The 14,892-nt window shown below is 38.7% G+C and overlaps 1 long non-coding RNA gene across 5 annotated transcripts; it reads left to right on the top strand.

The window, feature by feature from the left end:
- The first annotated feature begins 545 nt into the window (after positions 1-545).
- On the top strand, positions 546-9,675 carry LOC143657045 (uncharacterized). Of its 5 annotated transcripts, XR_013162731.1 has the most exons (6): positions 546-752; positions 1,926-2,241; positions 6,822-7,032; positions 8,116-8,142; positions 8,245-8,356; positions 9,359-9,674. It is a non-coding gene; the product is annotated as an uncharacterized LOC143657045 (long non-coding RNA). The 5 variants fall into 5 exon arrangements; XR_013162732.1 differs by lacking the exon at positions 6,822-7,032 and having other exon boundaries at positions 9,359-9,675; XR_013162728.1 differs by having other exon boundaries at positions 8,116-8,356.
- Positions 9,676-14,892: the final 5,217 nt, after the last annotated feature.

The following is a 14,892-nucleotide window of genomic DNA, read 5'->3' as shown; positions in this document are numbered from 1 at the left end:
GATATTTTCTTGTTTAGGAAAATGTGTATGACAAAAGACTCAGAACCCTACCTTCCCTCTTCATCTGCCACTGCAGACACACACATAGTCTCCTCTGATGTAAACAGCAAAGGGCTGAGAATTAGGAATTCTGGAGACCATCCTTGAACCATCTTAGGTAAGTCTCATGGATGATGGCTGAACAAGGTGATATCCAAGGTCACCTCCAGTTCTAAGTCATGATTCCAAGTCACAAAGACTTATCAACAACATAAATTCAGTACTGCATTCAAGCACTTTGTCCAAAGCAAATTGCAGAGCCACGATTTGAACATGTCATCTAGCTCCAGAGCTTATGCCCTTTAATTTTACTGTCTATTATATCTGTGCTATATTGACCCATTTTGCCCAAGACAATGATGACATTCCCTTGCTTGCTGTCATTCACATTTTAAGAACTGGAGTTGTTCTCCAATTCAGACTTAGAATTCTATCTCAGAATTCTATCTTAGGGAGCAAGTGGGTTTTGTGATCTGTATAATTAAAATTCTAGAACACAGAGTTCCCAGCTTCTCCTTCTTCAGGCCCAGGCCGCAGTCTGGAGGGGACCATGGGGACTAAACCTCATTCAAAGGATGGGAATGTTTATAAGAAATTTTCCCTGTACTCTGAGCTGGCCTGTAAGCAGGTGGCCCCTGGAAAGGAAATTCATTAGCCATGTTGCTCCTCATTGTCACACTTAGGGTGGCTGGCCAAAGTCTATTTTTGTACAGGTGAGGATGAAAGAGGGAGAAAGGGAGAGAGAGATGTGTGCATGTGTGAGAGAGAGAAAGAGTATGTGAGTTGTGGCAGGGAGGGGTGTGGGTGGTTATTTGCCTTTTATGAAGTGCATCAACTTCAAGTAAGTCTCCTTTATCTTTCTGGAAGTTCAAAGTGTGGAGGTGACATATCCTGTTTTAAATTGTGGATAGTATTTTCGAGTACTTCAACATGAGCCTATTATCAAAGGGCAAAAGGGATCTGCTTAAAGGTAATAACACCTTATTGGCTTGGAGGCACCTCATGGGCTTTAAATGCTGTCTTGGCATGGAGTGTAAATGTTAATGACTTTGAACTCACCCCCAATTTAAGCAAAGCTTTTGTCCCTCTCTTGACTGCTAAATGTCTCTGAGCCTCCCATCAGCAGTATCTTGCTGAGAGGCCACACTGCTGCAGAGCCATCAGGTGGCTGTAAAATCTGACAGCCTGAGTGAGGGAATCCAAATCTGTTTCTTATTGAGTAGCTAGGAAGGTTCGGTAATTCCAGAGCCAGCTGTAAATCACTTTTATGGACAGCAGGGGATGCGTCATCTCAGTAGCATCTGCACAAAGTATCTTCTTGGATTACTCCAGGCTGAGGAAGGCCCAGGTGTGGCTGTGCATTACTGTAAAGCTCCTAACATGTGAGGAAAGCCTACTGCTCAACCAATGCTGGGCTTTTCTAGCACCTCTTATGTTGTGAACTTGGTACCTCTTGATCTTTGGAATTCAAGAATCAACTTAAAAGGAACTTTTCTAGCACCAAGCACATCTGACTCCTTCTAACACTGAATTTGTCTTATTATCTAAGCCCATTGGTTTCTGAGTTACAGTAAATAATTGCCCACAGCTGTTAGGTATTGGCTTATCCTCCAATAAAGGTCAGAATAGCTGACTAGACATCAGAGGAAAAACTTCTAAAATTTGGTGTTTAGACTAACTTACATCTATGTTTATCTCTTTTGTGTTTGTTGTAATTAAATAGGCAAGTATGGGTTGTGGTTAAGCATGAGGAGACAACTGGGCATTGTGATTTTCTTTCTAGTTCTTTAGTTCCAACTTGTGGCATCCCCCCCCACCACCACCACCAATGCCTCAGTTTCCTCAGCTATAACACACTGATCAATATTCAATCATTTCTTTCACAGAATTCTTCAGGAGGATTGATGGGGACCTGCTTGTCTGTAATCCATGAAACCAGAAACTGGAAGCCATTTCTCTTTTCAGGACGAGGGGAGAACCAATCCATTTCCATTGTTTGAAAGACCTCACCTAAAGCTTGACATCCTTACACTAAAGTAGATTCCTAGTCAAGCTGGAACATGCAATGTGGATAGAACAATTCCATGGGAAAGTTTACCTTCAACACCAGGAGACCAAAGCAGCACAATGATCTCATGTCCCAGCATGAAGTGGGATCCACTGGTGTAGGGGAACCGGGAGAAGAGTGGGACCATCTGTCAGGTACTTCTTCCAGAGCAATTTCTATGCTTGGCTTGTGGTGGGGCCCACACAAGCTCTCCAGCTGCATCCTGGAATCTCCAAAGGGAGGCTTAACAGCAGGATGAGGTGGGAGATATCCTCCCAGGGATCAAAATTTATTAGGTTAAGACCTAATGCAAACACCATTTTCTCTGGAAACACCAACACAACGAGCAAAAGGATAAGCAAAGATGATTCCAAAGAAAACGTAGACCACTACTATTAATGGTGAGGGAGGAAGGGAGGGATCTATAGGCTAGGAAGATAGAACAACGAACATCTGAAGCTTGCTACTAACAGAGCTTATGACCCCTACCTGAAGTCATCATCATCTCATGGCCAGAACACCTTTAGCTGCCCATGGGGCTTCTCTGACCTCAGTTTCCACTTTACTGAATGATTCATTCCCATTGCCAGGTTAATTTGGGTACAGAGTAGGAATAGGGTATAATGGAGAGCCTTTGGAGTCCAACACACCTGGAGTTATAAGAATTCACTTCACTAGGCCTCAGTTTCTTCATCTATAGAATGGGGATAATAACATTCTACTTTTTAAGGCTGTTCTGAAAATTAAGTGAAACTCATGCATATGAAGTACTTAGCACATGAATCCCCCAGTAAATAATAATTATGACTCTTCCTAGTCCTGCTGCTTCAATCCTACTACTTCCCCACTTACAACCTTTTCATGATTTCCCAAGACCATGCATGTAAAAAGCTGAGCTTTTTACAAACTATGGCTCCAGTTGGCTTCCTAGAACAGTGCTGTCCAGTATAACTTTCTGCAATGATGGAAATGTCCGCTATTGTACTGTCCAATATGGTGGCCTCCAGCCACATGAAGTTATGGGACACTGAAAAATGGGTAGAGTGATTGAGGAACTAATTTTTTGAATTGTATTTAATTTTAATTAATTTAAATTTAAATAGCTATGTATGGCTACTATATTGAACAGCACAGATCTAGGCTTTTAGATTCCCCTCAGAAGGTACCCATTCTAGCCAGTGGATTTTTTTCCATCTCTTGCACGTATGCCACTAAGGCTTCATGCCGGCTGGGTGCTGTTTACAGCTGTGTGGTTTGTGCAATGGGACAAGTGAACAGCTAAAGGGGAAAGTGGGAGCTGATATTGAGCCAACGCTTGACTCACCAACCTGTGTGTTCCTGGTATGGGGCTGCATCTGCAGGGAAGATGGGCAGACTATTTCTGTCACTCAGAAGCAGAGCCTTGCTCAAAGATTATCTTTGTGCTAGCATTTTCCCTGTGTACCTGCATCCTTCTTCTTGTCTCTCTGATCAAAATCAATTTCTCTTTTTTTTAAATTCAAAAAATTAATTTTGAAATAATTTCAAACTTACCAGACAGAAAATGCCAACTTACCCTGCCCCAGATACCCAGATCCACTAACTTTTAATATTTTGCCATATAATTCTATATATCTAACCATCTATCTATCATCTATCTATTTAACCTATTTTTGAAACATTTGAGAGTAGGCTGTGTTTATCATGTTCCTTAAACAGTTAATACTTGCATGTACATTTCCTATAAACAATGATTTTCAGTTTTGCAGCCACCTTAAATATAGTTATCAAGTTCAAGAAAGTTAACATTGATATAAAGCTTACAGTCTATACTCTAATTTTTTCATATGTCCCCATAGTGTCCTTTTGGGTCTTTCCCCTTCCATTATTACCTCCAATCCAAGATCATGTGTTGCATTTAATTGCTATTGTCTCTTTAGTGTCTCTCTCCATTTTCAATTATGAAAACATATATATAACATAAACTTTTTCATTTGAACCACTCCCAAGTATGCAGTTCAGTGGGATTAATTACATTCAGAATGTTGTGCTTCCCTCACCACCATCCATTACCAGAACTTCTGCATCACCCCAAACAGAAACCTTGCACCCATTTATGCATTAGCTCCCCATTCTGCCTCCCCTCCCTAATGTATTCTACTTTCTGTCTCTGTAAATTTGCATAATCTAGCTATCTCATATAAGTGGAATCACATAATACCTGCCCCTTTATTTCTGACATTTCATTCAATACAGTGTCTTCAAGGTTCACCCATGTTGTAGCAAGCATCAGAACTTCATTCTTTTTCTACAACTAAATAATATTCCATTGTATGTATATGTTACATTTTGTTTATCCATCTATCTGTTGATGGGCACCTGATTTGCTTCTACCTTTTTGCTATTGTGAATAATGCTGTGATGAATATCGCTGTACAAATATCTACTGTGTCTCTGCTTTCGATTCTTTTGGGTACATATCTGTAAGTGGGGTTTCCAGGTAATATGGCAGTTCCACATGTAACTTTTTAGGAACTGTCAAATTCCAACTTATTATTTGAGGCCAGCCTAAAATGTTCTTTGCCTACAAAGCCTCTCCAACCTTGGAAATTTCTTTATCACTGAGACATGATGGAGGTCAGTGGTTAGAATTCTGGTATATGAATCTAAGTGTCTGGTTGGAATCTTAGCTCTGTCACTTCCTTGGCATGTGAACTTGAGTACATTATTTTGTCTGTTTATGCCTCAGTGTACTTAATTATAAAAAGGGAACAACCATGGTGGTTTGGAACTGTATGTACCCCAGAAAAATCATGTTCTTAAATCTAATCCATTCCTGTTGGTATAAAGCTATCGTAAGTAGATTTTGATGAATTTACTTCAGTTAAGGTGTGACCCAGCATAGGCCTTAATCTTCTTACTGGAGTCCTTCATAAGAAAATGAATTCAGACAAAGAAAGAGGAAGTCACAGAAGCAAGAAGCTAAGAGTAGCAAAATCCCAAAAGAGAAGGGAGAGGCCATCAGATGCCACCATGTGGCTTGCCATGTGGCAGAGGACCCAGGGATGACCAGCAGTTTGTCTTCGGGAAGAAAGCATTGCCTTGATGATGCTTTGATTTGGACATTCTCAGGGCCTCAAACTGTGAGGTAATATAATTCCCATGGTGTAGAGCCAATCCATTTCATGGTATCTGCTTCAAGCAACCTCACAAACTAAAACAGCAATAACAGCAACTCGCTCATAGGATTGTTCTAAGGAATCGATGATATAATGCAGGCAAATTTGTACCATGGTTCCTGGATCGAAGTAAGCATACTATCCAAATTTATGTTTTTATTCTTCCTTTCAATACATATTTATTGAGCATCTACTGTGTGCCAAGCACTTTGTCAAGCTCTGCAGATCCAATGGTGAGTAAATACAGATAAAATCTCGCCCATATAGAGGTTTGGCGAGGGGGTGCTGGTAGTGTTTCAAGTGATGACACAAACTGGAACTACACCTGGGACATTCAAAGGGGAAGATCCCTAGTGATAGGACAGCCTGAAATGGGGAGGTCATGGAAGGCTACTCTGAGGACGAGATGCTTGAGCTGAGATTTGGAGGAGGAAGGAGGTGTTGAGTAGCTGTAGAGAAGAGGGAATAGTGTTCTAGGTAGGGGGAATAGCATATTAAAAGGCCCTATTGGGTGAGACTGAAAAGCATCTAGAAAGAAAGGAACTGAAAGAATAGGAGGAACATTGTGAGAGACCAGGCTGCAGAAGTCAGAGGGCCAGTCTAGACAATAGTCTTACAGGCATGGAAAGAAAAGCCACTGGAGTATTTTTAAGCAGATGAATGATATGATCTTCTTAGCTTCTGCACAAGATCTCTATGGCTTTGGTGTGAAGAATAGATTAGACAACAGACAGGCTAGAAGCATACAGATCTGGAAGATACTGCAACCTCCAGGTAAGAGACAGCAGGAGAGCAGATGAGAGATGTTTGGATTCAAGAGTTATGATGATGTTCCTCTCATCTCAAAATTAATGACATTTTTTTAATCATTATAGTTTTGTATGTCTATTTATTCAAGTCTCCTTTCACTCTCTGAAATACTATGTTCTGTCATCCAAATTAGAAGATAAGATCTTTGTAGGCAAGGATTGTTCTAAATTTCTTTGTATAACTTGTGTGGCACCTTGCTTACAAAAACGAACAGAGGCACATTTACTAAGGTGTTTCCTCTATTTCACGAAATAGTGAGAGAGGCAGTAATAGGAATGACTGAAATCATGGGAGGGTTGTGGGTGGAATACCTAATGATAGAAAATCTTTTTCTTTGTGTTGCATGGGAACCAGAGAAAAACTAGAAAGAGAAAGAAAATACTTAATTAATGCAACTAGCCCAGGGGTAGACTTACTTCCAAGATGGGCAAGTCTTAGAGAAAGGAAATGGTAGAAGCAGTGTGTTAAAAAGTGGTGAGTCTAGTGGGCAAGAATCGAGGATTAATGCTAGGTCTACCAGTTGCTGGTGGTATTGAATCTCAGTGTCCTCAGTTGTAAAAGTGATACAACAGTACTTAATTCCCAAGGTTGTGGGCACTGGCAATGAAAAATGGTATCTAAAAGTGGTCTTCATATATGCTTTACACACAGAGGTTTGTGCTATTACTTACTGAAATGACACAAAAAAACGAAAACTATTCATTCTCCTATTCCTTTCTCTCTTTCCACATCAACTTTAAGCTTATCCTTGACCTTTATGTTTTCAGAGAAAAGCAACAGAAACTCCAACTCAAGTGACCTTAAACCAGAAGGAAATGTTCACTCTCACATAACAGGAGGCCCAACATCTGAGTGGTTTCTAGGGATATTGAGGAGCTCAATGATGTCATTGAGGATGAGATTCTTTTCTGCTCTCTGCTTTGCACAGCGCCAAACCTCAAAGCAAAGCTGGTTCCCCTCCAGCTCATAAGATAACAGGTCAGCTCAGGAGGGTCGTGTTGGCATGGAAGGGAAAGCCACTGAGTAGCACGTGAGACCGCATGCTTCCTTGCCATCCCCATCCAAAGAAATAGTAAATGTCTCTCCATGCCATGAATCTAAATTCATTCCCTTCAGTCTGATGGGACCAACAAAAGTTACACATTCATTTCAAAACCAATCATAGTTTCTAGGAGAATACCATGCTGTGCTTGGCCTAGCCAAATTAAGATTTATCCCAGGGATGAGAGCAGAAAGGCTTCCTGAACAAAATTGGGGATGTATTCAGAAGTAGAAAAGGGAAAAGGTATTGAGAAGGCAACCAAGTGCCTCCCAGTAGTGAGCTGTTTTTTAGAAAAATTAGATGACTTTATAACTTATGCAAGTCTCACTTCATTCATCTATCCATTCATTCACTCACTTGACAAATATTTATTGGGTGGTTTCACTGCACCTGGGACTAGGCAAGCTTAGTGAGGTACCTCAAGAATTGTTCAAATACCTTTGCATGTATTTTTCATTCATTTGCCACATGTGGAGGCAAGTAGCCATATAAAGAGACAGACGTATTCACATGGCACATTTTTATACGCCCATTCTCCTAATGCTCAGGTCTCACATTCAGATCTTCATAAATCTGGATTCCAAAGGGACCAGGTCACGATATCATTTTGGACTATTGTCAAGGAGGATTTACGATCATTGTTTGCATGACACAACCATATGTTCTGGAGGAGGAAACTTGCTGGTTAGCCTGCTTTGACGTATGTATCGATGACAAAGAAGGTTACACCACACCACAGGAATAAAAATAACATGGAAATACTAGCAAAGTTATCAGTGAGCAGCCTGAAGAAATAATGACGCTCTTGGTAGAATCAAGAGATGATTAAAAATAATTAATGGATACGTCTCTAAAAATACATAACAATATGAGGATCTGGAAGCCAGCTGTTGTAACATTGCGTGAGGAGAAGGTGCATTTTATTGGCCCCCTGAAACACATGCCTTTAGCCCCACAGTAAAGAAAGAAAAACCTGACCCAAGAGATAATGCCAGTTTTCTGTTCTTATATCTTTTCAGCACAGAGTCCACATTTTGGAAAACAAGGTGTGATTTTCTAAAGTGGCTTGACCTTTTCCTGAGTAAGACCTGAGAAATCTGCATGTCTTACCCGGTGATCTGAAAACATGGGGCCTCTTATCTTCACAGATGCATGAAAAACTCAATTTCCAGAACAAAGCCAAGGAAAGAAGGAAGAAAAATGCATTGAGCTTGGTTTCTGTAGCTGTAAAATACAAAGAATATAATCTCTTTCATATAGGTGAATATGAAGATTAGATAAAATATTATGTGTATATATATGTTCTGTATCTTGACAGCAGTGGTTCCATATCTGTATGCATATGTCAAAACTCATGGACCTGTATACTAAAAAGTGAATTTCAATTTATATTAATGAAGAAGTAAATAAAATGCCAAGGCAAATAATTTGTATTAATAAATCCCTAAGGGTCAAGCTAGACTATGTTAATAAAAAATTACAGTCCTCTTTGCTTCAAGAAGGTAAAAGTTTGAGGGACACATGTTAAAATGTTAACTTCTTCACCATTTCCCTAAGAGGTCTTTTCAGACTTACATTCAACTTTCTGAGTCTCAGATATTTTATGCTCTTGTCCCCCTCTGCACATGTTGTTCCTACTGCCTGGCACTATCCCCTCCCCTCTCCCCTTCATTTGGTGGTTCCTCTTTGTCTCTTGAATTTCAACTAAGTCACTTCCTACAGGAAGGTTTCTTGGAAGTCCTCTGCCCCAAGCTCAGGCACCTGTCCCCATTCTGTGCCTCTTAACTGTAACTCTGTAACTCTGTTCCCCTGTAACTCTGCTTGCGTACCAGCTTCTTCCACGGACTACAGGTTGGTGGAGGTGAGAACTCTAAATCTTGTTATGTATCCCAGAATCCAGGAGAGTATCTGCGCCATGATATGGAGTAGAGAAATATTTGTTAGATGGATGGATGTGTTGGCAGGTGGATGGATGATAGAGAGCTTATAAGTGAAGAATAAATAAGGCCCTCTTTGACATTTCATATTAGTCATGGTTCTTTACCTTGACAAGTAACAGACGCCAACTTGAGCAAACTTAAGCAAAATAGAAAATTTACTGATAGTAAATTTTAAGATAGTAAATCTCTTCTAGGATACTAGAAGAGATCTGGAACAAAAAAAAATCATTGGGTTACATGAAAAACTAGAATCAGCAATTGTATAGCTGTTAGAAATCAAGATGTGATGTTTTCCATCTTTAACCTCCTTTATTCTCTGCAGATCAACTTCACTTACCTGCCTGTGCCATATCATATGTTAGAACAAGATCACTCAACAACTCCTGAGTTGCCTCCCCTTCCACCAGATGCCAGTTCTTAGAGAGAGAGTGCTGTTTGGGACTGAGCAGACACTCTAATTGGTGACCACTACTGTGGCAGACAGACTCTTAGGTGACTGCTTTGATGCCCACCTCCTGGTGTCCATGACCTTAAATGTGGGTAGGATCTGTGACTTGCTTTTTGATTTCATGTTGTTGTTTTTTTTCCTTAATTGAGGTAAAATTCATGTAACATAAACTTCACCATTTTAAAGTGTACAATTCACTGATTTTTTTTTTTAGTGTATTCACAATGTGCAACCACCATTACTAATTCCAGACATTTTCATCATTCTAAAAAGAAATCCCACACCACTTAAGCAGTCTCTCCCCACTGTCTGTTCCAGGCAACCACTAATCTACTTTTTGCTTTTACAGATTTGTCTCTCTGGACATTTCATAGAAATGGAATCATATAATATGAAGCCTTTTCTGTCTTGTTTCTTTCACTTAGTGTGATATTTTAAAGGTTCATCCATGTTGTAGAATGTAGAATTTGTTTCTTTTCATAATTGAATAATATTCCATAGCATGGATATACCACACTCTGTTTATGCATTTATCAGTTGATGGGTATTTGGATTATTTCCACTCTATTGCTATTATGAATAATGCTGCTGTGAATGTCCATGTACAAGTACTTGGGCAAACTAATTTCCTTCATGTGAGTATAAACATGGTTCAAATTCTTTTAGGTATATACCTGTGAGTGGAAGTACAGGAGCATATGGTAATTCTATGTTTAATTTTTTGAGGACCTGATAAACTGTTTTCCACAGAGAATCTACTATTTTAGATTCAAATGATCAATGTATAAGGCTTCCAATTTCTCTACATCCACTTGTTATTTCCTGATTTGGGATTATAGCCATTCTAGTGGGAATGAAGTGATTTTGATTTCATTTAGCCAGTGGCTAATATGACCATCTTTTCATGAGTATATTGGCCACTTGTGTATTTTTTTTCAGAGAAATGTGTATTCAAATCTTTTTTGTAAATTGTGCTTGTGTCTTTGTTGCTAAATTCTTTATATATTCTTGATACTGAACTCTGATCAGATGTATGATTTGAAACTATCTTCTGCCAATTAGTGACTTGTCTTTTCCCTTTATTGATAATGTCCTTTGATGCACAAACATTTTACATTTTGATGAAGTCCAGTTTGCATATTTTTTATTTTGTTGATTATGTTTTAATGTCATATTAAAGAAACCATTGCCTAATTCAAGGCCACTAAAATTTGCCCCTGTTATTCTCTACGAATTTTTATAGTTTTAACTCTTACATTTAAAATTTTATTAATTACGTGCTAATTTTTGTATGTGGTATGAGAAAGAGGTTCAATTTCATTTTTTTTAACATGTGGATAGCCAGTTATTCAAGCACCATTCATTGAAAATACTATTCTTTCCCCATTTAATGGTCTTGGCCCTCTTGTCAGAAATCAATTGACATAGATGTTTAGATTTCTGGACTCTAGACTCTGTTCCATTGGTCTATCCTTAAGTCAGCATTACACTTTTATGATTATTATGGTCCTGTAAAACACATTAAAATTAAGAAGTGTTATTCCTCCAACTTTGTTCTTTTTCAAGATTGTTTTGGCTATTTGGAGTTCCTTACAAGTCCATATAAAATTTATGATCAGCTTTTCTATTTTTGCAACAAAGGCGATTGAGGGAAAACTTCCAGGGAAGATGGCAGAGTAGAGCATTCTAGGACTCAGTCCTCTTACTAAACAGCTAGTGGACAGGCAGGACTTGTCTGAAGCAACTGTTCTGGGGCTCTGGATGCCAGAGGAGCACTGTATTGCACCCAGGGAAGAGCAGGAAGAAGAGGCTGAGAAACTGTAATAAAACACTGTGAGTGGGGCAGGCCATGGTGGCTCAGCAGGTAGAGTTTTCGCCTGCCATGCTGGAGACCCGGGTTCAGTTCCTGGTACCTGCCCATGAAAAAAAAAAAAAATTGCATGTGGGTGGTGCAGCCGTGACTCAGTGGCAGAATTCTTGCCTGCCATGTTGGAGACCCAAACAAAAAGTAAAACAAAACAAAAGAAAAATCTGCAAGTAACTTGTTTTGTGGCAGCTGCAGATGTCCATCCCCCACTTTAGAAGTGGGTCACCTCGGGGTCCAGTCCTTGGCTGACTGCTGTGGATGGTGAGGGATGTGGAAGTACCCTTCTCAAGAACAGTGGTGTTGGTGGGGTGGGGGGAGGGTGTGGTCAAGCACTGATCATGACTTTTGGTTACAAAATTTGGATCACTGTGTCCTGGTTCTGACCTGCTATTTCAGTCCATCCTGCCTGTGGCTATTATTTCAACCTCACCTCCAAAAGGCATGGAGACAGTGGAGGTTTACAGGCATAGGCCTCCTTAGGGCTGTGGAGAAGAGTTTTCTTCTATCTGCTAGGCTGGCCAGGAAAGCATAGCTTAGGGGAATTGGCAGAAAGTCTTCTGACAAAAATAAGGTATGACATATAGAAACCAGAGGATAAAATGGAGTATTGCCTATACAATAATAACATTGAATGTTAATAGATTAAACTCCCCACTCAAAAGACACAGATTGGCAGAATGGATAAAAAGGTATGATCCAATTATATGTTGTCTATAATTGACTCAATTTAGACCCTAAGACACAAATAGGTTGGAAGTGAAAGGTTGGAAAAAGATATTCCACACAAATAGTAACCAAAAAAAAATTAGCTGAGGGAGCTATTACTAATATTGGACAAAATATACTTTAAATGCAAATCTGATGTAAGGGACAAATAAGGACTATGATATATTAATAAAGTGGCAATCTGTACCTAACCATGGTGCACCAAAATATGCAAGGCAAATACTGGCAAAACAAAAGGGAGAAATAGATGTCTTAACAGTAATAGTTGGAGACTTGTATACATGAATAGATAGAACATCTAGACAGAGAATCAATAAAGTTACAGAGAACTTGAATAATATGGTAAATCAATTAGACCTAATAGATATATAGAATATTGAATCCCAAAACAGCAGGATATACATGCCTCTCAAGTGCTCATGGATCATTCTCAAGGATAAGCCACATATTGGGTTACAAAACAAGTCTAAATCAATTTTAAAAAGTTTTAAATTATACAAGGCCCTTTCTCTGACTATAATTAAGAGAAGCTGGAAATCAATAACAGGGGGAGAAGTGGAAAAGTCACAAATATATGGAAGTTAAATAACACACTTAAATAGTCAGTGGGTCAGAGAAGAAATCAGTAAATATCTCAAGAAAAATGAAAATAAGAACACAACATATTAAAACTCATGGGAAAACAGCAAAGGCAGTACTGAGAGAGAAATTTATAGCCATAAATGCCCAAATTAAAAAGGAAGAAAGAGCTAAAATATCTCACCACACACCTGGAAGAACTAGAAAAACAACAGCAAACTAATCTTAAGGCAAGCAGAGGGAAATAAATAACAAAGATTAGAGCAGAAATAAATGAAATTGAGAATGAGAAACAAAAGTGAAAATTAACAAAACCAAAAGTTGGTTCTTTGAAATCAATAAAATTGACAAACTCTTAGCTATATTTACAAAGAAAAAAAGATAGAAGATAACAAATAAATAGAGAAATACAAGCAGTGACATAACTACTGACCCCACAAAAATAAAAAAAACTCTTAAGAGATTACTATGAACAGCTGTATGCCAACAAATTAGACAACTTAGATGAAATGGATGAATTCCTAGAAACACACAAACAACCTACACTGAACCTAGAATAGAAAACCTCAATGGATGAATTACAAATAAACACATTGATTCAGCCATCAAAAACCTCCCAACAAAGAAAAGCCCAGACCAGATGGCTTCACAGTTGACTTATACCAATCATCTCAAGGAGAATTAATACCAAGTCTGCTCAAACTCTTCCAAAAAATTGAAGACAAAGACAAAAGAATGCTTCCTAACTCATTTTCAGAAGCCAGCATCATCTGTTTTAGCTTGCTAAAGTTGCTGGACTGCAATACACCAGAGATGGATTGACTTTTATAAAGGGAATAGTTACAAACTTACAGTTCCTCAGAGGAAAGGCAGCTAGCTCTCATCTGGGTTTCTCTGTCACATGGGAAGGCACACAGCAACATCCGCTCACCTTCCCTCTTGGCTTCTAGGTTCAGTTTTCCCCAGGGTGATTCATTTCTGCATCTTCAAATGCCTGGTTCTATGTTGGATTTGAGCTCTGAGCTGAGTTATGCTGGGCCATGCTGAGCTCCTTATTTCTCTTCTGACTCTTCCTTTAAGCCTCTAGCTAATTAAATTAAATGTCACTCCTTGCAGATGTATTCTCCTTAGTTGACCACAGATGTAATCAAACATAGATGAATTTCACATGCTGATGATGTAAGTCCATGGCAATAGAACAACCGGGCATCATCACCTGGCCAAAATCACAACTGAACCTAACTACTACATCACTCTAATTCCAAAGCCTATAAAGTTACTACAAGAAAAGAATGCTATAGACCAGTTTCTCTAATGAATATAGATGCAAAAATCCTCAACAAAATACTAACAAATCAAACCCAATAACACATTAAAATAATTATACCCTGTTAACAAGTATTTTATCCCAGGTATGCAAGGGTGGTTCAACATAAGAAAATCAATTGATATACTATATCACATTAACAATATGAAGGGAGACAAAACACACGATCATCTCAATTGATGCAGATAAGGTTTTTGACAAAATCCAGCATCCTTTCTTAATAAAACTACTTCAAAAGATAAGGATAGAAGAAAATTTCCTCAACATGATAAAGGGCATAAATGAAAAACCTACAGCTGACACTGTGCTCAATGGTGAAAGACTAAAACTTTCCCTTTAAGATCAGGAACAAGACAAGGACGCCCATTGTCACCACTGTTATTCAAAATCATGCTAGAAGTTCTAACTAGAGAAGTTAGGCACAAAAAGGAAATAAAAAGCATGAAGGTGGAAGGGAAGAGGTAAAATTTTACTATTTGCTGAGGACATGTGTCCTATATGTAGAAAGTCTCAAAAAATCTACAACAAAGCTACTAGAGCTAATAAAGAAGTTCAGCAAAGTGGTGGAGTACACAATCAATATGCAAAAATCAGTAGTGAGGTGTGCAACAGTTGCTCAGTGGCAGAGTTCTTACCTGCCATGCTGGAGACCTAGGTTCAGTTCCCAGTGCCTGCCCATGTAAAAAAAAAAAATCAGTAGTGTTTCTATACACTAGTAATGAGAAATTTGAGGAAGAAATCAAGAAAAAAAATCAATTTACAATAGCAACTAAAAGAATCAAATAACTAGGAGAAAATTTAACCAAGGATGTAAGACTTGTATGCAGAAAACTATAAACCATTATTAAAAGTAATCAAAGAAGACCTAAATAAATGGAAGGCTTTCCAGTTTCATCGATTGGAAGACTA

Source organism: Tamandua tetradactyla, chromosome 15 (genome assembly GCF_023851605.1).
Source record: "Tamandua tetradactyla isolate mTamTet1 chromosome 15, mTamTet1.pri, whole genome shotgun sequence".
Lineage (NCBI taxonomy): Eukaryota > Metazoa > Chordata > Mammalia > Pilosa > Myrmecophagidae > Tamandua > Tamandua tetradactyla.
Note: the sequence above shows the minus strand (reverse complement) of the source record. Positions and strands in the feature narration are given on the sequence as shown.